Raw genomic sequence first — 27,622 nt, 5'->3', positions numbered from 1 at the left:
TTTCTACAAAAGCACTATTGGTTGAGCATCAGTTCCAGGACACCTTCTAGGAACTGTCCTCCCGCATAACGGATGTATAGAATAACTATTCATTAATTTCTTCTTCTCTTGCTTCAGTTTGTCCCGTTCTATGCTGAAGTAAACTGATTTCTGAAAGCATAGAGTATCTTCGAGTAATTCTATTGGCTGTTCCTGCTCTACCTCCAACCTTCCCATCCCCACCAAACCCACAACACCTGTCTTCCACCATTTAGTGTTCCATGCTACTTCTGCGTGCCTTTGAAAATGCTTTTCCTTCTACAAGTTCCTGTTACTAATCTTTCCTGGCTTCAATTCAATTTTTGACAACTGCTAGTTTTTCTTGCCTTTTCTTTTCTCAGCTTAGAGCGAGTTCTAGGTTCTTGAAACTTAAAACTTTTTAAAACGTTTTAGGTCTGCAAATGCTACTGAAAGATCTGTCATGCTTTACATAGTTCTTTAACATAGAAGAGGTAAATGAACATTGCTCAACAGCACATTTACACTAGTTTATAGGATTTATTGTTCTCCATATCAACATTTACCCAAGCTATCACTAAACATAAAATTGAACCTCAACTGTTTCACACTTATATGACAAAACACTCCACATCAGAATAGACCAGTTTTTGCACTGGCCTCAGGCAGCTGTAGATATATCCACAGTTGGAGGCATTTGATCACAGAGCTATCTATTAAACAGCCAAAAAAAACATCAGTTTCTCTGCCCTTGGTCCTAAGGCTGAGCCACATCTCCACCCCAGATGTGTCAATCAAAACCACTACCCCAGGATAAATCTGTCTCAGATAACTTGAACAAACAAATCACGTCAAAACAAAAGACATCAGTTCCCAAAGATACACAGCGTACGAACCCTTAGACTGAATCGACAGGTCATTTCAGTAAGGGAACCAACTGCTTTACTAAAGAATAAAGAATCCAAATTAAAATCTAAGGTGAAAATGCTTCATTTTTGTCAAGGTCTGTATTGGAAGTCATGGCACAGGGGCTGTACTGAGAAATTAATCGTCGACAAGAGAGCACAAATCTTAACTAAGGAAAAGGAGGCACAGTTCTGTACTCGAGATATGGGAGCACAGAATCTACCAAGAGAGTATTTGGCAGAGTCCTGCTGAGAGTGAAGAAGGAATACTTTCGATACCAAGGGGTGAGAGGTGGGACAAAACTCATGCTTTATTTTGCTGTAAATTTAACATTTTTTCAGCAATTGTGTAAAAGTTGTATTAGCATGAATGGCTGTGAGAAAAAGAATGTGGTCTCCACATCTACCCTGTCCAACCTATTCATGATTTTAAAAACCTTCATCAGGACACCTCTCAGTCATCTTTCTAAAGAAAAACCCCAACCTGATTAACCTTTCCTCAAAGTTGTAATCTCTAAGTCGTGGTAACATCTTGCAAATCTTGTTTCGCACTTTCTTTTTGCTCCTTTTTATAGAATGGAAACCAGAAACTGTGAACAATATTTTAAGTGCACCCTGACCAGGGTCCTGCATAAGTATAACTTCACTACTTTTGCCTTCTATACCCCTGAAAATAAATCCCAGTGCTTGTTAGCATTTTTAATTGCTATGCTGGCCTTCGATGCTGCTTTTAACGATTTGTTAACCGGTATCCCGAAATCCCTTTGTTCTTTTACCCCAATCAGCTTCATATTTTCTAAGATGTAGGGGTTGTTTCTATTTTTCCTACAATCACCTCACATTTATCTATGTTAAAGTTCATTTGCTACCTAACTGCCCAATCTGCAAATTTTCTAATGTATTCTTCTGCAAGTTTTCTAATATAAAACTAGTGAAGTAAATGAGGAGGAGATAGTAAATAAGGCCAGTAGGACTAAGAGGAAGAACAGGCAGGGAGATGTTGCTGAGCACAGCGGGACTGGTGTTCTGAAGTGCCTTTGTTTCAACGCGAGAAGTATAACAGGTAAGGCGATGAACTTAGAGCTTGGATTAGTACTTGGAAATATGATGTTGTTGCTATTACAGAGACTTGGTTGAGGGAAGGGCAGGATTGGCAGCTAAATGTTCCAGGCTTTAGAAGCTTCAGGCGGGATAGAGGGGGATGTAAAAGGGGTGGAGGAGTTGCATTACTGGTTAAGGAGAATATCACAGCTGTACTGCGGGAGGACACCTCAGAGAGGTCATGCAGCGAGGCAATATGGGTGGAGCTCAGGAATAGGAAGGGTGCAGTCACGATGTTGGGGGTTTACTACAGGCCTCCCAACAGCCAGCGGGAGGTAGAGGAGCAGATATGTAGACAGATTTTGGAAAGATGTAAAGGTAACAGGGTTGTAGTGGTGGGTGATTTTAACTTCCCCAATACTGACTGGGACTCACTTAGTGCTAGGGGCTTGGATGGGGCAGAATTTGTGAGGAGCATCCAGGAGGGCTTCTTGAAACAGTATGTACATAGTCCAACTAGGGATGGGGCCATTCTGGACCTGGTATTGGGGAATGAGCCCGGCCAGGTGGTCGAAGTTTCAGTGGGGGATCATTTCGGTAGCAGTGACCATAATTCCATAAGTTTTAAGGTACTTGTGGATAAGGATAAGAGTAGTCCTCGGGTGAAGGTGCTAAATTGGGGGAAGGCTAATTATAACAATATTAGGCAGGAACTGAAGAATTTAGATTGGGGGCGGCTGTCTGAGGGCAAATCAACATCTGACATGTGGGAGTCTTTCAAACGTCAGCTGATTAGAATCCAGGACCAGCGTGTTCCTGTGAGGAAGAAAGACAAGTTTGGCAAGTTTCGGGAAGCTTGGATAACACGGGATATTGTGAGCCTAGTCAAAAAGAAAAAGGAAGCAGGATAGTTCCAGAGATGTAGAGGAAAGGATAGCGAAGATGATTCTCGACAGGGGCGAGAGTAACAGGGTAGTTGTTATGGGGGACTTTAACTTTCCAAATATTGACTGGAAATACTATAGTTCGAGTACTTTAGATGGGTCAGTTTTTGTCCAGTGTGTGCAGGAGGGTTTTCTGACACAGTATGTAGACAGGCCTCCAGGGGCGATGCCACATTGGATTTGGTACTGGGTAATGAACCCGGCCAGGTGTTAGATTTAGACGTAGGTGAGCACTTTGGTGATAGTGATCACAATTCGGTTAGGTTTACCTTAGCGATGGGCAGGGACAGGTATATACCGCAGGGCAAGAATTATAGCTGGGGGAAAGGAAATTATGATGCGATTAGGCAAGATTTAGGATGCGTAGGATGGGGAAGGAAACTGCAGGGGATGGGAACAATCGAAATGTGGAGCTTATTCAAGGAGCAGCTACTGCGTGTCCTTGATAAGTATGTACCTATCAGGCAGGGAGGAAGCTGTCGAGCGAGGAAGCCGTGGTTTACTAAAGAAGTTGAAGCGCTTGTCAAGAGGAAGGCGGCGGCTTATGTTAGGATGAGACGTGAAGGCTCAGTTAGGGCGCTTGAGAGTTACAAGCTAGCCAGGAAGGATCTAAAGGGAGAGCTAAGAGGAGCAAGGAGGGGACACGAGAAGTCATTGGTGGATAGGATCAGGGAAAACCCTAAGGCTTTCTATAGGTATATCAGGAATAAAAGAATGACTAGAGTTAGATTAGGGCCAATCAAGGATAGTAGTGGGAAGTTGTGTGTGGAATCAGAGGAGATAGGGGAAGCGTTAAATGAATATTTTTCGTCAGTATTTACAGTAGAGAAAGAAAATGTTGTCGAGGAGAATACTGAGATTCAGACTACTAGGCTAGATGGGATTGAGGTTCACAAGGAGGAGGTGTTAGCAATTTTGGAAAGTGTGAAAATAGATAAGTCCCCTGGGCCAGATGGGATTTATCCTAGGATTCTCTGGGAAGCTAGGGAGGAGATTGCAGAGCCTTTGTCCTTGATCTTTATGTCGTCATTGTCGACAGGAATAGTGCCGGAAGACTGGAGGATAGCAAATGTTGTCCCCTTGTTCAAGAAGGGGAGTAGAGACAGCCCTGGTAATTATAGACCTGTGAGCCTTACTTCGGTTGTGGGTAAAATGTTGGAAAAGGTTATAAGAGACAGGATTTATAATCATCTTGAAAAGAATAAGTTCATTAGAGATAGTCAGCACGGTTTTGTGAAGGGTAGGTCGTGCCTCACAAACCTTATTGAGTTTTTCGAGAAGGTGACCAAACAGGTGGGATGAGGGTAAAGCAGTGGATGTGGTGTATATGGATTTCAGTAAGGCGTTTGATAAGGTTCCCCACGGTAGGCTATTGCAGAAAATACGGAAGTATGGGGTTGAAGGTGATTTAGAGCTTTGGATGAGAAATTGGCTAGCTGAAAGAAGACAGAGGGTGGTGGTTGATGGCAAATGTTCATCCTGGAGTTTAGTTACTAGTGGTGTACCGCAAGGATCTGTTTTGGGGCCACTGCTGTTTGTCATTTTTATAAATGACCTGGAAGAGGGTGTAGAAGGGTGGGTTAGTAAATTTGCGGATGACACTAAGGTCGGTGGAGTTGTGGATAGTGCCGAAGGATGTTGTAGGGTACAGAGGGACATAGATAGGCTGCAGAGCTGGGCTGAGAGATGGCAAATGGAGTTTAATGCGGAAAAGTGTGAGGTGATTCACTTTGGAAGGAGTAACAGGAATGCAGAGTACTGGGCTAATGGGAAGATTCTTGGTAGTGTAGATGAACAGAGAGATCTTGGTGTCCAGGTACATAAATCCCTGAAAGTTGCTACCCAGGTTAAGAAGGCATATGGTGTGTTAGCTTTTATTAGTAGGGGGATCGAGTTTCGGAGCCATGAGGTCATGCTGCAGCTGTACAAAACTCTAGTGAGACCGCACCTGGAGTATTGCGTGCAGTTCTGGTCACCGCATTACAGGAAGGATGTGGAAGCTTTGGAAAGGGTGCAGAGGAGATTTACCAGGATGTTGCCTGGTATGGAGGGAAGGTCTTACGAGGAAAGGCTGAGGGACTTGAGGTTGTTTTCGTTGGAGAGGAGGAGGAGGAGAGGTGACTTAATAGAGACATATAAGATAATCAGTGGGTTAGTTAGGGTGGATAGTGAGAGTCTTTTTCCTCGGATGGTGATGGCAAACACGAGGGGACATAGCTTTAAGTTGAGGGGGTGATAGATATAGGACAGATGTTAGAGGTAGTTTCTTTACTCAGAGAGTAGTAGGGGCGTGGAACGCCCTGCCTGCAACAGTAGTAGACTCGCCAACTTTAAGGGCATTTAAGTGGTCATTGGATAGACATATGGATGAAAATGGAATAGTGTAGGTCAGATGGTTTCACAGGTCGGCGCAACATCGAGGGCCGAAGGGCCTGTACTGCGCTGTAATGTTCTAAAAAAAAAGGAAGGAACTTAAGCAAGGAGTTAGGAGGGCTAAAAGGGGTCATGAAAAGTCATTGGCAAACAGGATTAAGGAAAATCCCAAGGCTTTTTATACATATATAAAGAGCAAGAGGGTAACCAGGGAAAGGGTTGGCCAACTCAAGGACAGAGATGGGAATCTATGCGTGGAGCCAGAGGGTGAGGTGCTAAATGAGTACTTTGCATCAGTATTCACCAAGGAGAAGGACTTGGTGGATGATGAGCCTCGTGAAGGGAGTGCAGATAGTCTCAGTCATCTCATTATCAAAAAGGAGGTGGTGTTGGGTGTCTTGCAAAGCATTAAGGTAGATAAGTCCCCAGGGCCTGATGGGATCGACCCGAGAATACTGAGGGAGGCAAGGGAAGAAATTGCTGGGGCCTTGACAGAAATCTTTGCATCCTCATTGGCTACAGGTGAGGTCCCAGAGGACTGGAGAATAGCCAATGTTGTTCCTTTGTTTAAGAAGGGTGGTAAGGATAATCCAGGAAATTATAGGCCCGTGAGCCTTACGTCAGTGGTAGGGAAACTATTAGAGAGGATTCTTTGGGACAGGATTTACTCCCTTTTGGAAACAAACAAACTTATTAGCAAGAGACAGCATGGTTTTGTGAAGGGGAGGTCGTGTCTTACTAATTTGATTGAGTTTTTTGAGGAAGTGACGAAGATGATTGATGAGGGAAGGGTGGTGGATGTTGTCTATGTGGACTTTAGTAAAGCCTTTGACAAGGTCCCGCATGGCAGACTGGTACAAAAGGTGAAGTCACACGGGATCAGAGGTGAGCTGGCAAGATGGATACAGAACTGGCTCAGTCACAGAAGACAGAGGGTATCAGTGGATGGGTGTTTTTCTGAATGGAGGGATGTGACTAGTGGTGTTCCGCAGGGATCAGTGCCGGGACCTTTGCTGTTTGTAGTATATATAAACGATTTGAAGGAAAATGTAGCTGGTCTGATTAGTAAGTTTGCGGACGACACAAAGGTTGGTGGAGTTGCGGATAATGATGAGGATTGTCAGAGGATACAGCAGGATATAGATCGGTTGGAGACTTGGGCGGAGAAATGGCAGATGGAGTTTAATCCGGACAAATGTGAGGCAATGCATTTTGGAAGGTCTAATGCAGGTGGGAGGTATACAGTAAATGGCAGAACCCTTAGGAGTATTGACAGGCAGAGAGATCTGGGCGTACAGGTCCACAGGTCAGTGAAAGTGGCAACGCAAGTGGATAAGGTAGTCAAGAAGGCATATGGCATGCTTGCCTTCATCGGTCGGGGCATAGAGTATAAAAATTGGCAAGTCATGTTGCAGCTGTACAGAACCTTAGTTAGGCCACATTTAGAATATTGCGTGCAATTCTGGTCGCCACACTACCAGAAGGACGTGGAGGCTTTGGAGAGGGTACAGAGGAGGTTTACCAGGATGGTGCCTGGTCTGGAGGGCATTAGCTATGAGGAGAGGTTGGAAACACTCGGATTGTTTTCACTGGAACGACGGAGGTGGAGGGGCGACATGATAGAGGTTTACAAAGTTATGAGCGGCATGGACAGAGTGAATAGTAGAAGCTTTTTCCCCAGGGTGGAAGAGTCAGTTACTAGGGGACATAGGTTTAAGGTGCGAGGGGCAAAGTTTAGAGGGGATGTGCGGGGCAAGTTTTTTACACAGAGGGTGGTGAGTGCCCGCAACTTGCTGCCAGGGGAGGTGATGGAAGCAGATACGATAATGACGTTTAAGAGACATCTTGACAAATATATGAATAGGAAGGGAAGAGGGGGAAATGGGCCCTGGAAGTGCAGAAGGTGTTAGTTTCGGCAGGCATCAAGATCGGCGCAGGCTTGGAGGGCCGAATGGCCTGTTCCTGTGCTGTACTGTTCTTTGTTTTGGAGGAGGTTTTGCTATAACTCTAAAGAGCTGGCGAGACCACATCTGCTGTGTTGTGCAGAGTTCTGGGCACCACACCTTGGCAAGGATATAAAAACAAGAAATGCTGGAAATACTCAGCAGGTCTGGCAGCATCTGTGGAGAGAGAAGCAGAGTTAACGTTTTAGGTCAGTGACCCTTCATCAGAACTGGCAAAGCTTAGAAATGTAATAGGTTTTAAGCAAATAAAGCGGGGGTGCGGCAAGAGAGAACAAAAGTGGTGTTGATAGGACAGGGTCATAGAGAAACTGGCAAGGATATATTGGGCTTAACAGTGCAGCGTAGGGTGCTAAGGGTGTTACCAGGGCTCCAAGGGTTAGATTATGAGAAGAGATTACATAAACTAGGCTTGTATTCCCTAGAATATATAAGGTTATGGAGTGATTTAATTGAGGTTTTTAGGATTTTTGAAAGGAACTGAGACACTTTTTACACTGGTAGGAGAAATCTAGGACAAGGGGATACAACATTCAAATCAGAGCCAAGCCATTTATGAGAGAACTTAGCAAACACTTCAGGCAAAAGGATAGTCGAAATGTGGAACTCTCTCTTCCACAAAAGTCAGTAGATGCCAGCTTAATAAATAATTTTAAATCAAAGATCAACTGATTTTTGTCAACCAAGGGATGTGGAGCCAAGGCAGGTGAATGGCGTCAGGATACAGTTCAACCATGATCTTTTTGATTGGCAGAACATTCTCAAGGAGATGAATGGCCTATCCCTGTTCCTATATGAACTTTTACTGCACTGTTTACTTTAGGACAATTAAGAAAAAAAGACTTGCATTTATGTAACATATTTCATTATCTCAATATGTTTGAATACCATACTCTCGAGGTGTTGTTACTGTTGTGATGTAGGTAACATAGTCAATATACGCACAGCAAGTCCCCTCAAACAGCAATGAGATAAACATCAAATAATCTGTTTGGTGATGTTGGTTGAGGGATAAATATTGGCCAGGACACAAGGAAGAACTTCCCTGCTCTTCTTTGAAATGGTACAGTGCAAACTTTTATGCCTGAGTAGATGGAGCCTTGATTTAACACTTCATCCTAAATACAGCACCTCCGACAATGCTGTACTCCTTCAGTACTGCACTGAACTGCAGCCTAGATTTTCTGTTCAAGTCTCTGCAATGGACATGAACCCACAACTTTGACTCGGAGGTCAGAACGCTACCACTGAGCCACAGCTGACACCACAAAAGACAGACAACCCATGAAAAATGGACTGTTGGTAACCCTGGATAAGAACATGTTTCTAGACAGATACTTCTTTCTGGATATAGAGTTTCTAAGGTTGTGTCCAATTCATCCTGAACCATTTTCGAATTCCTGGAACATAAAACCTAATTGCAGAAATGTATGAAGTACCTATTATTTATCTTTTGCAGCAGGTGAACAGATGCCTTACACCTATTAAATGCAATGCTGCAAAGGGACAAGTGCTGGCATTAATCATCGATATCCATCTATGTTTTTTCAACGGACTGAGAAATGCTGAACCTACATAGAAATGCTCTGTAAGGATTGGAAGGGTTGATCTCTCTGGAAAAAAAAATATTTTGTTTAGGATATTTATTATCTAATAAAGAAACCCACAGATTCAAGGAGGAAAGGTAAACCCCAACGATATCTATGATCTATGGATGCACATGTTAGAAACCCTGAACAATACAGGAATCCCCACATAAGTGAAAGCACTGAAATGAACACTTCCAGAGTCTGCAGTTCACAGATAGCTGCCACAAAAACCAAACACCCAAGCATGGGACATTGTAAAGTGAATATACCAAAAAGCCTGAGTAAAATAAAAAATAGCATCCTATTGACAGGCTTGCAGTTACGTAGAATTTACATTTACCTGCCATGACTATACATTCTTCAGGGCGAAAATTATTAATGAAGATTTCAGCAGTTTTGATTACAGCTTTTAATTTCATTCTCGGGATGTGGGCATCAATGGCAAGACTTTTATTGTCCATCCCTAATTGCTTGAGAAGGTGGCAGTTGGCTGCATTCTTGAACCACTACATGCCATGTGGTAAATGTGTTTCCACAGTGTGCTTAGGTAGGGAGTTCCAGGATTTTGACTTAGTAACCATGAAAAACAGCGACATACATCCAAATCAGAATGATATGTGATTTGAGGGGGAACGTGGGAGGTGATTGCGTTTCAATGCACCTGCTGCTCTTGTCCTCACAGGCGGTGGAAGTCACATGTTAGGAAGGTGCTGCCAAGGAAGCTTTGGCAAGTTTCTGCAGTACATCCTGTAGATAGCACACTGGCGATTGAGGTGGTGAATATTTAGGCTAATAGATAAACTACCAATCAGGCAGACTGCTTTGTCTTGGATGGTGCCAAGTTTCTTGCATTTTGTTGCAGCTGCGCTCATCCAGATAAGTGGGGATATTCCATTACATTCCTGAATTATGACTTGTAGGTAGGTGGTGGAAAGACTGGGGATTCAGGAGGTGAGCAACTCACCACAGAATATCCAGTTTTTGATCTGTTCGAGTAGCCATGCCTAGTCCAGATAAATTGTGGTCAATGGTACTCCCGGGATGGTGATGTTGGGGAACTCGGCAATGGTAATCACAATGAAAGTCATCAGGAGGGTGTCAGGCTTTCTCTTGGTGGTAGTTACTGCCTGACACTTGATTGGCACAAACATTACTGCCTACTTATCAGCCCAAGACCAGGGTGTTGTCCAAGTCTTGCTACATTTGGCATGGACTGCTTAATTAACTGAAGAATTACAAATGCAACTGAACACTGCAATCATTAAGCCTACTTCTGACCTTATGGAGGGAAGGCCACTGATGCAACAGTGGATCATCACTGGGCCTTGGATGTTGCCCTGAGGAACTGTTAGAGATGTTCAGGTACTGAGATAATTGACTTCCAATCATCATCTTCCTTTATGGCAGGTATGACTCCAGCCACTGACTTCAGTTTTACTAAGGCACCTCAACTTGGTCAAATGCAGATTTGGACCAAGGCTGTAATGAGGTCTGCAGCACTGTTGATGGCTCCTTCCATCACTTTGCTGGATGATCAGGAGAAGGCGGAGAGTGCAGTAACAGTCTGAGTTGCATTTGGTCCGTGGAATGTTCTACATTTCTGGGTAGATGACAATGTTGTAGCTCTACTGGAACAGTTTAGTCTGGCACTTCTGGGACACAGGTCTTCAGTACAACAGCCGGGATGTTGTCGGGTGTTGTGTCACATACAATCAGCCATTGTTTGCAGTGACTGCCATCTGCGATGGTGGAAATGTCAGGAGGAGGCAGAGAAGGATCATCTACTCAGTAGTTCTATCTGAAGACTGCGACAAACATTTCAGCCTTACGTTTTGCACTCTCATGCTGGTCTGCACCATTGTTGAGGAAGGGGATATTCATGGAGCCTTCTCCTCCTGTTAACTTCTGAATTGTCTACCATCATTCACAATTGGATGCAACAGGTAGCTTTGATCTGATCTGTTGGTTATAGGAATGCTTAGCTCTGCCTATAGCATGTTGCTTTCACAGCTTAGCATACATGTAATCTGCGTTCTTGGTTCACCAGGTTGGCATCTCATTTGCAGGTCACACCTGGTGCTGCTTCCAGCATACTCTCCTACACTCCTGACTGAACGAGGTCCCTGGTTTGATGGTAATGGAGCAGTGAGTGATATGCCAGGCCATACGTTTACAGATTGTGATGGAATACAATTTGGTTGCAATTGATGGCCCACATCAACTCAATGGTGCTGGAGTTTCGAGCTGCTAGTTTGGTTGTTAATCTATGCCACTTGGCATGAAGGCAGCGCCACATGACACAATGGAGGGTATCAGTGGTCTCCACGAGGACTGCGCAGTCATCACTCCTACCAATATCAAGGACAGATGCATTTGTGACAGGTAGATTGATGAGAGTGTTGTCAAGTAAGTTATTCCCCTCATGTTCGTTCTCTCAACATCTGCCATTCAGGATATGACCAGCTCAATCAGCAATGGTACTACCAAGCGACACCTGGGGGTTATTAAGCTTCAACTGCTGCAAAACAAGATGCCAGGTTGCCAGGAAATGGCTTACCACACCTGAATATGAAGAAAATATTCTAACAGCAAAAGGAGTTTTTCAATTTACTAGATACAGACAGGCTTACTGCATACTTGGTGAGACTGATTCAGTGAATGCCAAAACTTGACATTTTACTGGTCAATGTCTCATTGGCTGCAGGGAGCAAATGGAGTATTGAGGTTCATAAGAATGACCGGGCACAGATGGATAACTGGACCAAGGCAGTGGAATGGGACTGAGGACTGTGGCGGGGGGGGGGGGGGGGGGGGGGGGAGGGAGGATGGAGGAGTGGAGAGGACATAAATGGCAGGGAGAGCACAAGGTGGAAAAGAACATGGCTGGAGGAATATGAATAGGCACAGGGTAAGCAAAAGCAAGAAAATTATTTCAGAGGGAGAGTTCTCACCTAGGGGCAGACATCATTGATCTGTATGCCAGTGTCAGGCAAGCACCCCCCCCCCCCCGCCCGCCCACACCTGCCAAGACTGAAGCACACATTATTGAGCCACATGAACACTGAAACTTAAAATTGCAAGCCCCTGACTGGAAAGACATTTGCATAGTAACAGACAGTGGTGGAACAAGGGACAAAGGACCATGTCCTGACACATTCAACCAACAATAGACTTATGATTACCAGACGTTGAAGGTGGGGGAGCCAGCATTCCAGGTTGACTGCTGAGATAACAGAATCCACAAACACAGACGTGCTCAGACCAGTGTTTAGTCACCCAACGAGCTGGCTGTTGGTTTTTTGAACTTGCCACAGGGATTTTTAACTCAGATGGCACTTTTCTCCTGGACTGAGAAGAGCTCTCTCCTGTCTGCTCTCATCTCACTTTCACCAGCTTCGGAAACCATTGAAGACATATGAACACAAGAGACAAAAGTCTCCTACAGCGAACAAGGTTGAAGAAGAATACTGGGCCCCAACAAAAAGAGCTATCTACAATCAAGGACTCTACAACAAGCTGGAAACACAAACAGCAACAAGAAAACCCCTTCAGAGACTGCCTCAAACCTCTCCATTTTATTTTTCTTCTCTTTTCTGTCCCTATTAGCATGTATCGCGTGTGCGTGCTGGCGTGGGCGCGTCATATCTCCGTAGACATTAAACTGAATTAGAATTAAATTTAAGGTTAATATATTTCACGTTTCTCCTTTAAACTGAAGAAAGCCAGTTTATGCTCATTTCTTTGCCTTATAATTGGAAAGCTGTGAACAAGGATTCTCAAAGGGGAAGCTCAAAACACTGTTTCAAACTAAACCCCATTAAAATAAAACCAGGTGAAGACAGTAAAAGATCCCAAGACACCTTTCTCACCTGGTCATAACAGCCAGGGTGGGGAAGGGAAGAAAATGAGGAGGTCCCCTCCTCCTAACTACATTTGTCTCATGGGGGTCATGGTGTTTGGCAGGGTAGGGTGGCACAGGAAGAGGTGGTCGGTTCTACTAATATTCTATCTGCAGCCTGCCTTTTTTTGTACAGTTAGCATGTTCGTGAGCTTCCTCTCCGTCCATCAATAGCTTGATTTTGATCTCGGGTCAAGTAGCAGTTTTCCCGATAGGTTGTCCCAGGTGTTCAACTGAGAACAATGTTAAAACAGTTTGCAATTTGCTATTTGTTTTTGGCGCTCATCAGAACATAGGTAGCTTTTTAAGTGGATTTGTTTCTTTTACTTACCTTAAGTACATGCTTGGTTGGAACAGGAAGGGAAATACACTTCAGAAACGGACAAAAACATACAGTAGAACCCTAAGTTACAGATCTGACATTCCAACAGTTTTGCATAGAGGAAACATTGACCATTGTGCATGTCACGGTGATGGGTGTGTGGTGTTGCATGCATATATAAAAAAAGCAGTACATCAGTAAATTTTGTCTCGATATGTAATGTTGAGTGACTGATTAAAAACGAACAAGCACCTGCTTAGAATTTGGTAACCTATTCAACGCACTAACATGTAATAGATATTGCATAAATTATCTCAACTATTATACGAAGCATAGGTATAGTCATCTTACGTGAGTTACAACAATTTTGTTTTAATTAAATTTTTATTTTTACAATTTAGGCGTGGTCATGATTTTGGCCTCTTAAGTGTCAGGGAAATGTGTAATTACTACCTGCCATTTTACTGATGAAGTTTTTTGCTAAAAAAGGTTCTCAGCGATTTTAAATTGGATCCTGATAAACAGTGATGATAAACATCAACATCTTTTTTCTGTTCTATCTATTTGAGGATTGAAGAATTAGTGATGAAGTACTCTGACTTCAAGGATTTACCACGGCTAAGTGTTGGAGAGCTAAACTATTACCAGAGGTACAATTATAAACCCCAAAATTTTTCTGGGGTGCTGACTGTTAACTTTACTGTAAGATCCAGCACACCTTAACTCAGATCCTTCATGCAGAAATTGAGATAGTATCCTGTTGATATTAACACTGATTGCCCAAAGAAAATTATTCACGAAAAACAAAAAAAAAACTAAACGGTTTTAAGCACAGTTTTTTTTTGGAAAGGACCTTGATTGTGAGAGCTCCTTTTTATGATGCATTCAACAGTCGAACAATTTGACTTATTCAATCATCATGCATCAGTGGTCATGTTAATATATTATAGAGCTAGGTTAGCAGCATAGTCTCTGACTCACTGTGACCATCAACTTTAGGTTTACATGCACTTTCAGTCAGGCTTCTCATTTACATGTTCCAATATTCACAACTGTAATCGAAACCTCCATGTAAAATTTTCACATTGCAACTACCAGTGGCAGGCAGGTGTAATAACCTAGTTTCGTTTTTCTCAACTTGATTTGCAGAGAAACTCCTAAGCTACAAAAGAACTATTTGCTTGAGTCATATAATGGTATAGCACAGTAGGCCATTCGGCCCACTGTGCCTGATGGCCCTCTGGAAACCATCCAATTAATCCCACTCCCCTGCTTTTTCTCTATAACCCGACAAAAAATTCCTCTAAGTCTTTATCCAACTCCCTTTGAAATGTTATTAGCCGCTTAAGTGGTCAGTTTTTCTATTAAACATTAAATAATACAAATTCAAATACATAAAAATAAAAACACGATAAATAACAACTGGAAATCAATAAAGTTGGTGTACCCTAGTCCCGTTTTCTAATCCCATTTCACCCAAGGACAGCAGTTGTTCTCAGTTCTCCTGTAGCATTGCTTTTGAAGTTTATATCACTACATAATCCTTACAACTGTGCCCAACACAGTTTGACATCACTTTTTACATCCAAATCTTTGTCACATTTGCAATTTGCTTAAGTTTCAAATTCAGAAAATAAATCAGAGCTGAACATTCTAATGAGCAAGCAGCCAGCAAGAATAAAAACTGCACCAATTTAAAAAATCATGAACCACACCAAATTACCAAGTATTTTTTGATAATCCAGTTGACTCCACAAAGCTAGACTAATTACTGACGATAGATTTGCAACATAATAAAAGCCATAAGAAAATGCCTCTAGCAAGAGACAGAAAGCATAGTGTACTGGTTGTTTTATCATACTGGAGGTCAGTGCACAATGGTGTTCTCCAGTAGGCTGGCATTTGGACGACTGCTCTTTTTGATATATATTAGTGACCGGGAACAAAGAACAGCATAAGAACAAAGAACAGAGAGGTCACTCCATAGTCGCCTCACAACAACCGAAACAACACGGAAGGCAGTAGTTACGAGTTAGAAGTCCAGCTCAATTGGCGTAGAGATTGGGCGCCACGGGTTGCCTTTGTCGGTGGGAGAGGTCATTACATCTCACGGGACAGCTACCGCCCGCCTCAAACCGGGCAGCCCCCTGTCAGTAAGGTTCTGTCCTGCCACAGTCCACCTGCTTCAATGGGTGCTTGGAGCTCAGGGTCATTGCCCGAAAAGTGGACTGCAACACCGCACCAAACAGCACGACAAAAAAAGGAAAGAAGGAACCAGCCCTTTGTTTTGCAAGCTACGTCAGAACTGTGTGTCTTGGCCTGTCGGAAGACCTTACACAAATCAACGATTCTCGGAAGACCGCCATCATTAACAAGCTCAGCAGACACAATGTGGACATTGCAGCACTTCAGGAGACACGCCTCCCTGCGAGCGGATCTCTGAGAGAGCAAGACTACACCTTCTTCTGGCAGGGTAGGGATCCTGAAGAACCAAGACAGCATGGAGTGGCCTTCGCCATCAGAAACTCTTTGCTCAGCGTGATAGAGCCACCCTCAAATGGCTCGGAACACATACTGTCCATCCGACTGCTCACCGCCTCTGTTCCAGTACACCTACTCAGCTCCAACACACTGCTCCCCACCTGAAGCTAAAGACCAGTTCTATGAGGAACTCCATAATATTAGTAGCATCCCCAAAACCGAACATCTGTTCCTGCTGGCGGACTTTAATGCCAGGGTTGGGGCAGACCATGACTCATGGCCCTCCTGCCATGTGCGCTATGGCATTGGAAGGATGAATGAGAATGGACAGAGACTGCTTGAGTTGTGTACCTATCATAACCCCTGCATCACCAACTCTTTCTTTCATACTAAACCCGGTCACCAGGTTTCTTGGAGGCACCCAAGATCACGTCGTTGGCACCAGCCGGACCTCGTCGTCACAAGGCGAGCCTCTTTAAACAGTGTTCAAATCACACGCAGCTTCCACAGTGCGGACTGCGACACTGACCACTCCCTGGTGTGCAGCAAGGTTAAACTCAAACCAAAGAAGCTGCATCACTCCAAGCAGAAGGGCCGCCCACGCATCAACACTAGCAGAACTTCTTATCCACAGCTGTTACATAAGTTTCTAAATTCACTTGAAAAAGCCCTTCAAAACACTCCGACAGGGGATTCAGAGACCAAGTGGGCCCACCTCAGAGGCACCATCTATGACTCAGCAATGACCACCTATGGCAAATGTGTGAAGCAGAATGCAGACTGGTTTCAATCTCACTTTGACGAACTGGAACCTGTCATAGCTGCTAAGAGCATTGCACTGTTGAACTACAAGAAAGCCCCCAGCGAGTTAGCACTTAAAGCAGCCAGAAGTGCTGCGCAAATGACTACTGGCAACATCTATGCAGTCATATTCAGCTGGCCTCAGACACTGGAAACATCAAAGGAATGTATGATGGCATTAAGACAGCTTTTGGGCCAACCATCAAGACAATCGCCCCCCTCAAATCTAAATCAGGGGACACAATCACTGACCAACGCAAGCAAATGGACCGCTGGGTGGAACACTACCTAGAACTGTACTCCAGGGAAAATGATGTCACTGATACCGCCCTCAATGCAGCCCAGTACCAGTCATGGATGAGCTGGACGTACAGCCAACAAAATTGGAACTCAGTGATGCCATTGATTCTCTAGCCAGCAGAAAAGCCCCTGGGATGGACGGCATTACCCCTAAAATAATCAAGAGTGCCAAGCCTGCTACACTTTCAGCACTCTACGAACTGCTTTGCATGTCCTGGGACGAGGGAGCAGTACCACAGGACATGCGCGATGCCAATATCATCACCCTCTATAAGAACAAGGGTGACCGCAGTGACTGCAACAACTACCGTGGAATCTCCCTGCTCAGCATAGTGGGGAAAGTCTTCGCTCGAGTCGCTTTAAAGAGGCTCCAGAAGCTGGCTGAGCATGTCTACCCTGAGGCACAGTGTGGCTTTCGAGCAGAGAGATCCACCATTGACATGCTGTTCTCCCTTCGCCAGCTACATGAGGAATGCCGCGAATAACAGATGCACCTCTACGTTACTTTCATTGATCTCACCAAAGCCTTTGACCTAGTCAGCAGACGTGGTCTCTTCAGACCACTAGAAAAGATCGGATATCAAAGCTACTAAAATATCACCACCTCATTCCATGACAACATGAAAGGCACAATTCAGCATAGTTGCACCTCATCAGACCCCTATCCTATCCTGAGTGGCATGAAACAGGGCTGTGTTCTCGCACCCACACTGTTTGGGATCTTCTTCTCCCTGCTGCTCTCACATGCGTTCAAGTCTTCAGAAGAAGGAATTTTCCTCCACACAAGATCAGGCAGCAGGTTGTTCAACCTTGCCCATCTAAGAGCGAAGTCCAAAGTATGGAAAGTCCTCATCAGGGAACTCCTCTTTGCTGACAATGCTGCATTAACATCTCACACAGAAGAGTGTCTGCAGAGACTCATCGACAGGACTGCGGCTGCCTGCAACGAATTTGGCCGAACCATCAGCCTCAAGAAAACGAACATCATGGGACAGGACGTCAGAAATGCTCCATCCATCAATATGGGCGACCACGCTCTGGAAGTGGCTCAAGAGTTCACCTACCTAGGCTCAACTATCACCAGTAACCTGTCTCTCGAAGCAGAAATCAACAAGCGCATGGGAAAGGCTTCCACTACTATGTCCAGACTGGCCAAGAGAGTGTGGGAAAATGGCGCACTGACACGGAACACAAAAGTCCGAGTGTATCAAACCTGTGTCCTCAGTACCTTGCTCTATGGAAGCGAGGCCTGGACAACGTATGTCAGCCAAGAGCGACGTCTCAATTCATTCCATCTTCGCTGCCTCCGGAGAATCCTTGGCATCAGGTGGCAGGGCCATATCTCCAACACAGAAGTCCTCGAGGCGGCCAACATCCCCAGCATATACACCCTACGGAGCCAGCGGTGCTTGAGTTGGCTTGGCCATGTGAGCCGCATGGAAGATGGCAGGATCCCCAAGGGCACATTGTACAGCGAGCTCGTCACTGGTATCAGACCCACCGGCCGTCCATGTCTCCGCTTTAAAGACGTCTGCAAACGCGACATGAAATCCTGTGACATTGATCACAAATCGTGGGAGTCAGTTGCCAGTAACCGCCATAGATGGCGGGCAGCCATAAAGGCAGGGCTAAAGTGCGGCAAGTCAAAGAGACTTAGCAGTTGGCAGGAAAAAAGACAAAAGCGCAAGGGGAGAGCCAACTGTGTAACAGCCCCGACAACCAATTTTATCTGCAGCACCTGTGGAAGAGTCTGTCACTCCAGAATTGGCCTTTATAGCCACTCCAGGCGCTTACCAATTGTCTCTCGAGACAAGGAGGCCAAAGAAGAGAAGAAGTGACTGGGAATGAGGCCCAAAGAACAGCATAACTTCAAAGTCTTCAGATGACACAAAACTCAGAAATGAGTGTAGGAGAATAGCAGCAGATTTCAGGAGAGCACAGACAAACTGGAAAAATGGGCAGATAAAAGTTAATTCACAAAAGTGTACAAAAATGCATTTTGGAAGGAAGCATGAGAGGCAATAGAAGCTAAATGTTACAATTTTAAAAAGTGGGTGAGGAACAGAGACCTGGACTTGTATACACAGATGTTAATCGAGCAAATTGAGAATGCCATAAACAGGCAAAAGGGATCCTGGGTTTCATAAATACTGGCAGAGAGTACAAAACCAAAATTATACAAAAACCTTTGTAAAATACTGGCTGGGCCTCAGCTGGAACAGAGTGTTCAATTCTGGGCCCCACACTTTAGGAAGGATGTCAAGGCCTTAGAAAATGTGCAGAGAATTCCACCAGGGCTACTGGGCTCCGACCGCATTCCAGCCTTGGTCCAAACATGGATAAAAGAGCTGAATTCAAGAAGTGGGGCAAATGACTATACTTGACATCAAGGCCGCATTCTGAAAATGCGGCATCAAGCAGCCTCAGCAAATTGAAGTCAATGGAAATCAGGGGGGAAAACTCCCCAATGGTTGGAGTCATACCCAGCACAAAGGAAGATGGTTATGATTGTGACCATCTCCAACAAGAGACAATCTAACGATCACCCCTGGACATTCAACGCCATTATTACTGTTGAATTCCCCCACTATCAATATCCTGCAAGTCACCATTGATCAGAAACTTAACTGGACCAACTATATAAATACTGTGGCTGCAAGAGCAGGTCAGAGGCAGGGAATTCTGCAGTGAGTAACTCAAATGAGAATTGGATAAGCACCTGAAGAGAAAAGATTTGCGGGGCTAAGGAAAAGGACAGGGTAGTGGGGCGAATTGAGTTGCTCTTGCAGAGAAACAGCACACACATGGGCCGATTGGCCTCTTTCTGTGCCGTAACCATTTTATGATTCTATCTCCTGACTCCCCGAAGCCTGTCCACCATCAACAAGGCACAAGTTAGCAGTGCGATGGAAAACTCCCCACTTGCCTGGATGACTGCAGCTCCAACAACCTCAAAAAGCTCGACACCATCCAGGACACCATTCCGCTTTATCGGTACCCCATCCACCACCTTAAACATTCATTTCTGCCATCACCACTGCACAGTGGCAGCAGTATATACCATCCACAAGATGCACTGTAGCAACTCGCCAAGCCTCCTTCAACAGTACCTTCCAAATCCATAACTTCTACCACCTAGAAAACGCGGGCAGCAGGCACACAGGAACACCACCATCTGCAAGTTCCTCTCCAAGTCACACACCATCCTGACTTGGAATTATATCGCTATTCCTTCAATGTCACTGAGTCAAGTCCTGGAACCCTAACAGTACTGTGGGTGTACCAACACCACATGGACTGCAGTGGTTCAAGGCAACGGCCCACCACCTTCTCATGAATAATAAGGGATGGACAATAAACGTTGGCTTTCCTCGCAACTCTCATCTCACGAATTAATAAAAAAAAGATTTACTAGAATGGTACTGGGGATGAGGGACGACAGTTCAGTCGAGACACCGAAGAAGCTGAGATTCTTTTCCTTTGAGCAGAGAAAGTTAAAGGGAGATTTAATATACAAGAAATAAGATCGCAAGAGGAGCCTCCCTCCTGATTTTTTTATCATGTCTTCCTTCACTTGATCCCTCCCTAGAACCATTGAAAAAGTACAGCACAGAAGGAGGCCATTCAGCCCATCACGTCTGCATGGCCGAATAAACTATCTGCCCAAACTAATTCCACCTTTCAGCACCTGGCCCATAGCACCTCAGGTACATGTCCAGGTACCTTTTAAAAGAACTGAGGGTCTCTGCCTCCATCACCATTCCTGGCAGCGAATTCCAGAGATCCACCACCCTCTAGGTGAAAAGGTTTCCCCTCATGCCCCCGCTAATCCTTCTACCAATCACCTTAAATCTCTGTCCCCTGGTAACTGACCTCCCCGCCAAAGGAAACAGGTCCTTCCTGTCCATTCTATCCAGGCATCTCATAATTTTGTACATCTCAGTCGTCACTCCTCAGCCTCCTCCATTCCAGGGGAAACAACCCTAGCCTATTCAATCTTTCCTCATAGCTGCAACCTTCAAGCCCTGGTAGCATTCTTGTAAATCTCCTTTGTACTCTCTGCAAAGCAATTATGGCCTTTCTGTAATGTGGTGACCAGAACAACACGCAATACTCCAGCTGTGGCCTAACCAACACACTATACAGTTCCAGCATCATATCCCTGCTTTTGTAATCTATACCTCGGCCAATAAAGGAAAGGAATCCATATGCCTTCTTCACCACTCTACCCACCTGTCCTGCCACCTTCAGGGACTTGTGGACATGCACTTTAAGGTGTCTCACTATTTCTACCCCTCTCAATATCCTCCCATTTATTGTGTATTCCCTTGCTTTGTTTGCCCTCCCCAAATGCATTACCTTAGACTTCAATCTGGAGAAGCGTATTTGCCACTTTTCCGCCCACACAACCAAACCAGTGATATCATTCCAGAGTAGACAGCTAAGTTTCTCTTCTCTAGGTGTCACTGCAGGTAATTTTTTTTTTACAACAACTTGCATTTGCCTTTAAAGAAGTAAAATATCCTAAGATTAACAGAAGCAGTTAGACAAAATGGATACCAAACCACAGGAGGTATTAGATGGGGTGGATTAGATGGAGTGGCTAAAAACTGGATCAAATAGGTAGGTTTTTAAGGAGGGTCTTAAAAAGGAGAAACAGATGGAAAGAATTCCAGAAATTTGAGTCCAGGCAGCTGTAAGCACAACAACCAATGGTGCAGCAAAGGCAATAGGGGATGCTTAAGAGGTTGGAGTAGGAGGAACACAAAATTCTAAGAGTTGTAGGACATTATAAAAAGATACTGAGGGCAAGAATTTTAGATTGGAGGAACTGGGGGACTGGAAGCCAATGTAGTCAGTGAGCACAAGGATGAATGGGACTTGGTGCTGGCTATTATACAAACAGCAAAGTTTCAGACAAGCTGAAGATTATGGAGGGTGGAGAAAAGGAGACTGGCCAGGTGTGCATTAATAGTTTTAATGCAATGGTGGGTGAGGGGGAAGAGTTGGGTGCTGAAAAGTGAGGTGATCAGCAGGAGTGACAGAAGGGCAGCAAGGGGTCAAGAAGGTCACAGGACATCAAGGTGTACAGCTAAGGAAAAAGGTTTTAAGGATGTGTTAAGCATAAGGACATTCTGGAAGCGAAAATATTGGTGGCGATAGAAAGAGAGCAATGTGCAAAGTAATGGGAGTGAGTGGGCTGGGAAGATGCAACAGGGTGGTGTGAAGCAGTGGGTGAGTTTAAAGGAGCCACCATGACCTACAAGTTAAACTTTCCCTACACCTGCTACTGAAAGATGTAACCTGCAGGCCTCAACAATTCCTTTGCTTGACTAAAAGCAAAGCAAATATAGAGCAGAAACAGTGGCAGACCAAAAAAAATGCAGAGATGAGTTGAAGAGACAAAGACATGGAAGCAGAAGGGAGAGACAGCATGAATGCAACGAGATGAACAAGACATACAGGCAAAAGGGATCACATTTGCTAACTTTGAGTAATGCCATAGGAGATCCACTATTAATAAATTTTAAGTCTTGCATCCAGTAGTCAGAGAGATACAGCACTGAAACAGGCCCTTCAGCCCACCGAGTCTGTGCCGACCAACAACCACCCATTTATACTAATCCAACATTAATCCCATATTCCCTACCACCTACCTACCTACCTACACTAGGGGCAATTTATAATGGCCAATTTACCTATCAACCTGCAAGTCTTTGGCTGTGGGAGGAAACCGGAGCACCCGGTGGAAACCCACACAGTCACAGAGAGAACTTGCAAACTCCGTACAGGCAGTACCCAGAACCGAACCCAGGTCGCTGGAGCTGTGAGGCTGCGGTGCCAATCACTGCGTCACTGTGCCGCCCTAATACTTCCTATTATTTAACTGTCACACTTTGTTGACCACCTCAAAATGAAACAGCAAATCAGAATTGAAGGAGGCAGGAAATGTTTGAGTCAAAAGTGCAGATGACAGCTAGAAAACTGCCAATAAAAAAGCAAAGTAGAATGAAAACAAATTCTGAATGACCAATCAGGCAAACCATAAAAGGCAAAAACAATCAATTGCCAAAAAATTTTCATCCATGATTCCTTTCCCTTGATAATGAAATTTCTTACATATTTCACAATAACATGAATAAGCTTAAACTGTAAAGTTGTCTATGTCTAAGTATTTCTGTTTTGACTTTGAAGGCGTAAGTTTATTACTTGAGCTTATTATCTTTGCTCACAGCTGTGACTGAGGAGGCTGCAGATCCTGAAAACAGAGAGTGTGCAGTGCTCATTATTTCAAGGATGTATCAGGAACATTTAAGTCAGTCCAACTAGAAAAATATTTTATTTTGACTCGAACGTTATCCAATGGCTGTTATTCAAAATAATTTGAAGGAAAGCTTTGAGAGATCTCAAATGTGTTCTTCAGGTAAAATGCTTATATCGAGTGTTTTTTTAAGAAAGGTGAACAGTAAAAGTTAGAGACTTTATATGGAACAGATTGTAGTAAAAATACATATCAGTTTTTGTTTATTTTCGAATTCTGGACCATCTATTTTTATTTCTCTGTGAAAAAGAGAAGTCGCATTCATTCATAAGTGTTTCAGTTGTGCATTTTTGATGATTTGAATACAAACAGAATAATGGAGTAGATTTTCCAGGGAATTTTTAAATAAAAGCAGTTAACTTAATTTACTATCGAAAATGTGTCAGAAATACACACACCCATTGTTTCCATTTATTACTGTTTACACAAGTTTCGTTATACAGCTGGCGTGGGTGAGTGAAATCCTAATTATCTGCTGCTGGGTGAAAATACCAAAAGCTATGCAAGATCACATTCACATCTGAAAAATATTAAACTTAAAAAAAACTCTCAAAATCCCTTTTTTGGCCTCATCTCATCATGTGCAACTCTACAGGAGATCTGATACCATTTTTAAAAATCTTCTCTCTCGTTACACTTTCTGTATTGAAATTGGGGTAGCACATTAGTAGATATGCAATTTCTTAGAGATGGTTGGCTTAAATATTGGTTTCATAAAACAGTAGATCAGAAGTGTTAGGGAATGTGCAATCCAATAGTATAAAACAGGAGATAACTGGATCTGTTGCCTGTTGCACATCTCTCCTCGTCATTTCCATCGAAAGTCAAAACTATCCCAATGAGCAAGTACGTGGAAGAACATTGATCAAAATCAAACAAAAATCAAGCAAACAAAATCCTAGAAAATCCTAAAATTCAGCCATCTATGAAGAGAAGTTGATTTAATTTTCTGTCATCAGCATTACTGAGTTATTTAATGTATACCACGTACACTGTCGTTAATCAAGTTGAACTTATAAAACACATTCAATATTGGGTAAGGCAGAGGTAGAATTTAATACGATGATATGCGAAGGAACTGTGCAGTAGCATATTGAGGATTAGCGACTGGTTTCCTTGAAGCTACTGATGAGATAGCATAAAGAATAATATGGCAAAAGAAACAGCCCTAGTTTGGAAACCATTATACTTCAATTTTGCTTCAGTGCAAAATGATTTAGGGTGCTAACTGTTGCACAAATGGAAGCATAGTTCAAAGTCAGGCCTTTGTTTCACTCCTGAGCATATTAAGACCCAGCAATGGTTATTTTCTTTACCAGAATGGCCTTAAGTGTATGTGAACCTTCACTGTCTCCTCAGAAAGTAGCCCAATACTACTTTAGTGTGCAGCAGGTTCAGTGCAACTCCAATCTGATAGAAAGAAATATTTTTAAAATGCCCAGGTGGTTCACTGTTCATAGCACTGCATTCTATAAATTGGAGATCAGTAGCTGTGAGTGTTGTAATGAGCAAAGATGACGTGGTTCAAGAGGTAATGGAAATGCAACACTAAAGTCAACCTGAGTCAATGAAAATGGTGCTCAGAGAAATTAGCTATAGTTTTGTCTACCAGGTGGTAAAAATCAAAATTATGCCAATATTGGGCTCCAGTGTAAATGCATGGTCATAATTTAACCAGTCATTCTATTCTTGGGAGGATGGGGACATTTTCAGATTATTAGTAACTTGAGGCAATAGGGTGCATCAATCCTGGACCAAGCTTTCATAATAGTATACATGAAAAAATGGTGTGCCAAAATATTCAGGTAATATACAGCTATGTATTTCAAACAATATAAAAAGCTTCAGATACATCTTTTGGGGTTATAGGACATATTCACAGCAAGCACAATGTATACCAAGGAAAACGTGGCACAGTATTTACAACTTACTAATTGAGAAATGCAACAGCAGCCTAAAGATCAAATAAAGATTAAACTCTATTTAGCACAGATTGTGAGCTGCATAGAGAAAGCGATCAGTTTTTTTTTTATTGTGAGTAGTTTTATGAATACTTGCTGCTAATGAATTAACAAGAATGGGAAACAGATTCACAAATGAAGAACTATGATTTTGGAAGTAAAACAGCAGTTGAGTTGCACTAGTCTACAACATAGATGGCACAGGAATCGAAAAATTTAACAAATCACGAAACACGAGAAAAGATTTGCAGTTTACAAGCATACAAATAAGCAAATATGGTCATGTTTTCTTGGTACAAAACAGAAAGAATTGTCATTTAACATGCAAACATAACATTACAGACTGAGGTAGAACTTGTTTAATTTTAAAAAATCCAAAACAAAGAGCTAAAGTAATGCAATGTATGTTTTTTAGAAAAATGTATTGTAACTATTTTGAAAAAATTAATGTTTCAATTTAATTTGACTGCTAAATTTGAGAGAATTAATCACTTAGGTAACCTCTTCATAAGGTGGCACAATGCCATGTCAACCTGAAGACCAAATAAAAACAAATTTTGAAATCTGAATGGTCATGTTCCAAAGCTGCACAGTAGAGGCCTGCTGGTTTCTTCCTAATATGGTAAGCAGATTCATGTGAACCAACTTTGTCTGCCAAACGTGCTCAGTCAAATTGCATACAATGCAAAATGGAGTCAACTCACTGTACATGGGCTTTTCCCGATCAAGCAGGCAAATGCTCTACTCCAGCTTGGTGTGGCTATGACGTGGATTGTAGAAGCGTTCACACCTATTGAGGCTGTACTTCATTTGTTCCACCAGTCTATTTTTTTTAACCCGTTTGTGGGATGTGGGCATCACTGACAAGGCCAGCATTTATTGCCCATCCCTAACTGCCCTTGAGAAGGTGGTGGTGACCTGCCTTTTGAACAGCTGCAGTCCTTGGGGTGTAGGTACACCCATAATGTTGTTAGGAAGTTCCAGAATTTTGACCCAGTTATAGTGAAGGAGCGACGCTATAGTTCCAAGTCAGGATGGTGTGTGACTTGGAGGGGAACTTTCAGATAGTGGGGACCCCATGCACTTGCTGCCATTGTTCTTCTAGATGGCAGAGGTCATGGATTTGGAAGGTGCTGCTAACTTGTTGCACACTTCTGAAATGCTGCCCTTGAACATCTTGGTACATCATGCATCATTGCCTTGGGAATCGCCAAAGCTGTCAACACTATTTGCCATCCAGCACTTTAAAACAGGTTACCATTATGCGACTTTCAACCAAAGATGTTTCAATTTCCTCCCAAAATTGCTCCCTTAGTTGTTGGATCCTCCTTTTGACACTTGGTCAATTAACTCAGATCCCCCGGGCTCTGTTCTCTCTTCCTTTATATTAAAGGACCTCCCTTCACTTCATTCCACTTTTTCAATAATTCCACTGTGCTTTCATAAACATTCTTCACAGCACATGCCCTAAGTGCTCATAATCTTCAGACATTTTGCAGTATAATTGCTGAATCACTACAGCCTGATCACCTTCATGTCCTTCAAACACACACTTTCATGTTTCTCTCAACAGTTAGTAAGTACTGTTTACATTTGATAACCTCATCTTTAGTCCTTCTTCATCCTCGACCCGTCTTCTCTGATTTCAAATGGATTCCCACATCTTCTCCAATGCTGAAGATATCAAGGAGCGTGGGTTCCCCCCTTCTGATGCTGATAGTCAGCCCGGCTCCGTTGGTAGCATTCTTCACTAGGAGTCAGAAAATTGTGATTCAAATCCCACAAGGGACTTGAACACACAACTTAAGCTGGGACATCAGTGCAATCTTGAAGGAGTGTTGCATTGTTAGAGGTGCCATCTTTTGGATGAGACATCTACATGCTCAGTCACAATGTAAAAAAAATGACTGTTTGAAGAGCAATATGTTTTCCTGATGTTCTAGCCAAATTCAACCAACATTATCAAAATATTGCTGAAAATAGAGACATGCTGTCGAAGCTTTCCGTCTTGCACTCATCAGGAAAAGCCGCAGTACCAATGTAAAGGAAAACAATTTTATACTGTTTAAATTTCAAACAAAGCTTGGCAGTTAACTGTCAATCACTGTAAACTGGTGCATTCTCCATGGCAACACCTCTACCAGAGTTCACTTGCCAACCAATCAGCACTCTCTTCTCATACAGTATAAAGTTGTTGTTTTCCCTTACATTGATATTTTTGCGGATTGTCCTGACGAGTGCAAGACAAAAAGCTTCGACAACATGTCTCTATTTTCAGCAATACTTAAGTTCTGTACTACCAACTATCAAAATAGATTGACCTGAAAAGTTTATTCATACTATGAAATAAGCTGCATGCTAGCATTATGAAAAAATTACTGTATCACTGATTCATACCAGCTTGACACTGAATCTTCACTACACCTGAATTTCTTTGATCGTTTGTGCCACTTCTTAAAAAAAAAATGCCAAAATCTTCTGCTGCTAAATACACAGCCCTGCCCCTATGCAAAATATTTACATAAATAATGTACTGGCATAGGTTTATGTTCAATAATTTTGGTTCAGTACAGCGCAAAATCACCTAATACTTGTAATAACAGATTTCCAGAGTTAGATGGTCTTTTTTTTTGCAATTTTTAGTTTTGAATTCTTACTGAGATCTGCAATATATTTAACAAAATGCTGTCTATCTCAGAATACACAAAATATTTTAGGACGAAGCAG

The 27,622-nt window shown here is 43.1% G+C and overlaps 1 protein-coding gene across 6 annotated transcripts in view; it reads right to left on the bottom strand.

Moving 5' to 3' along the window:
* Positions 1-27,622, bottom strand: part of rnf6 (ring finger protein (C3H2C3 type) 6) — a 58,183-nt gene that overhangs the window by 16,447 nt on the left and 14,114 nt on the right. The window contains exon 3 of one of the 6 annotated variants that reach the window (XM_068033600.1): positions 8,661-8,834. The exons of the other annotated variants lie outside the window; for them this stretch is intronic. The gene's annotated coding sequence lies outside the window, so the exon portion shown is untranslated. The remainder of the gene's footprint in view (positions 1-8,660; positions 8,835-27,622) is intronic. 6 annotated transcript variants of the gene reach the window in all.

The sequence above is a fragment of the Heterodontus francisci genome, chromosome 6 (genome assembly GCF_036365525.1).
Source record: "Heterodontus francisci isolate sHetFra1 chromosome 6, sHetFra1.hap1, whole genome shotgun sequence".
Classification (NCBI taxonomy): Eukaryota; Metazoa; Chordata; class Chondrichthyes; order Heterodontiformes; family Heterodontidae; genus Heterodontus; species Heterodontus francisci.
Note: the sequence above shows the minus strand (reverse complement) of the source record. Positions and strands in the feature narration are given on the sequence as shown.